This window comes from Halyomorpha halys, unplaced genomic scaffold, assembly GCF_000696795.3.
Source record: "Halyomorpha halys isolate HHAL.00 unplaced genomic scaffold, Hhal_1.1 Scaffold1575.1, whole genome shotgun sequence".
Taxonomy (NCBI): Eukaryota; Metazoa; Arthropoda; class Insecta; order Hemiptera; family Pentatomidae; genus Halyomorpha; species Halyomorpha halys.
Window position 1 is genome coordinate 41469 of NW_027112800.1, and position 1691 is coordinate 43159.

A 1691-nucleotide genomic window follows, 5' to 3' on the forward strand; every position below is an offset into this window, starting at 1 on the left:
TTAACAAAAGAATAAAAAAGGAAAAATTGGTGATCCTAGGGAGTAGTGGCATGCGCAAACCCCAGCGCTCTACCCCACTGCTCCCGCACCCCGAATGCCAGAGATGGCAAGGGAGGGGGATAGAAAAAATAAAAAAAATAAATAAAAATAAAAAAAAATAAAACTTTGAAGTAAATCAAAACCTAGCCTACTCATCTCTCTTTTCTCAGTACACCGGTGTTCCTCAAGGTACTGTCTTAGGTCCCATTCTCTATATGGTTTATACAACTGATATCCTAACCCACCCTAACACAGTTTTAACAACACGCTGATGACACATGTGTACTGTCTGTAAACAACGACCGAACTAATGCATCACAAACACTACAGGAACACATAACATCCATTGAAGACTGGTGTCAAAACTGGAGAATCAAAATAAATCCTAACATATCTAGATCTCCTTCACTCTCCGTCATACACCTCTACCTTCTTGTCCAACAGTATCCTTTTTAAATACTCCACTAACACCTATTGAACAGATTCGCTACTTAGGACTCCATCTTGATAAGAGACTTAATTGGAATCCACACACAAGACTGAAACGACAAGAAACTGCTCGTAGATTTCGATTGCTACAACACCCACTTGACAAATGCTCTAAGCTTCTCAGTCTGTATGTAGTACAATTATTATATACTATGATAATCAGACCAATTGGACCTACGGAATTGAGCTCTGGGGCTCTACCAAACCATCAAATTCCTCCCGCATCCAATCCTTACAATCCAAAATCCTACGTAAAATCCTTAATGCTCCCTATTACGTCACGAATAAACTCATCCACAAAAACATTTTTTACCCTCTCATAACGTTTCCTCTTAAAAACACTTAGTCATTCTTTTAACGTCTTTTTTAATTCGGAGTTTGGCCGTTATCGGCGCAGAATACCACTTGGCGATTGGATTTCAAGCCAACAGGTTCGTTTTATTCCTTTTTTGCCCTTTTTTATTTTACCACCCCTTCTTTTCTCAATTTTCCTTACCCACATTATTAGTTATGTTCACCATATATTATTATTGTTGTTTTCAAACAAATTTGTTTTTCTTCTATTCATTTCTTTTGTTAAATTTTACTTATATTTTGTATCTTTATCAATTATTATGGTCACATATGTTTTCTTTCTCTCAATTTTCTTTTTCTTTCCATATTTCAATCTTTAAATTATTAATAAGTAATATATTCATACTTCTTTGCATTATATAACTTCATTTTTATTTTATTTCCTTAATTATGTTATTTTACCTACTTATTCAATTAACTATGTATACATTTTATTTTCCACTTCTCTCATCACTTCATTTTATTAATTCCATTCGGTAAAATAATTTACTTTATGTCATTTTCAGGTATATTCTGTTTATATTTTATTTTCTATACTCATTGGTTATTATCTTGTTCTGTTCTTAGCCCTGATGAAGGCTAGAAACTCTAGCCGAGACGTTGGCACAATTAAATAAGTTACATCAACTTATTTGAGTTACATTTTGACCGAACCCCAACCATCTTCTCCTCATACAAGTCATCCACGGTCAACTATCTCTCATAATTATGCATCCACAAAGACCTTAACATCCCTTTCGTAGCAGATTTCGCCCGAAATAGATATGCGCCTTTTCATTCAGATCTCCTTACCCATCCTAACCCATTAG